Raw genomic sequence first — 1,078 nt, 5'->3', positions numbered from 1 at the left:
AGGAGTCTCAGTCTGCACTGGATCCTCTGCTGCAGGCATCAGCTGAGCCTAGTCTGGGGCCTGTTCCTGAAGAGCCTCAGTCTGCTCAGGTTCCCCTGCAACAAGCACCAGCTGGGCTGAGCCAGGGGCCTGAGCCTGTCCTGGCTCCAGGTGCTGAGGATACCTCATTGCTGACAGCTGGCCCACTACCGGCTGGGTCAGGAGAGGCTGAGGCGGCCCCTGGGTCTGGTAACCCTCCGGCGTCTCCTGATCTGCAGAGACTCAGGGCTGAGAGGAGAGAGACCTGAGTACTTGCAGGAGGAGTGTTCGCCTTCAGGTGAGACAGGGTGGTGAGTCATCGGGGATCGGGACCGGCCATTACCTCGCCAGAGATAAAAGGGCGGTCAGTCCCTGTCCCAGGTTGTGGGAGCAACATTGCTGCTTGCCAGATCCTGCTTGTGTTCCTGTTCCTGACCCTGCCTTGACTTCATCGGCCTGACCCCTCGTTGGCTCCTTGGACTTCGGACCAGACTTGGACCTCACCTCTTGCATTACCCATGGGGATAGCTGTCAACTTTTCCTTTTCTTGTGAGGAATCCTATTTGGAATAAGGGAATTTCCCATAAAAAAGGGAAAAGTTGACAGCTATGCCCACGGGACCAGCACAGTTTGGAGGCCTAGTGAGATATTACCAGTAATTGCTTGTTTTATTTTATATGGGTGGTATTCCAATACTTTTTATTTAGAATAGACCTATTGAAATTAACAAGTTATATGGGTCTACTTGAGTTAAATTTAGTTGAATATCTACCCAAATTTGTATCCCACTTTTCTCAAAGGTGGAAACAAAGCAGCCTTAGCAACAAACAAATTAAGCAATAAAACACAAAGCAATTAACCAAAGATAAGCAAACACACTTTTTAAAAAAGTGATTCTCCAAGCCATAGAGCAAAAACAAATAAAGAAAAACAAATAATAAGAGGTTTATTAGGCCCAAAACCTTCTATGCTAAGCCTGATGCATATAGGTGGTTCCTTTGGGGATGGGTGGCGAGGCACATTCTATAGAGCGTGTGCCACTAAAGAGAACCAAAAGATG

The sequence above is a fragment of the Lacerta agilis genome, chromosome 4 (genome assembly GCF_009819535.1).
Source record: "Lacerta agilis isolate rLacAgi1 chromosome 4, rLacAgi1.pri, whole genome shotgun sequence".
In the NCBI taxonomy this organism is placed as follows: Eukaryota; Metazoa; Chordata; class Lepidosauria; order Squamata; family Lacertidae; genus Lacerta; species Lacerta agilis.
This window is presented reverse-complemented; position numbering follows the sequence as displayed.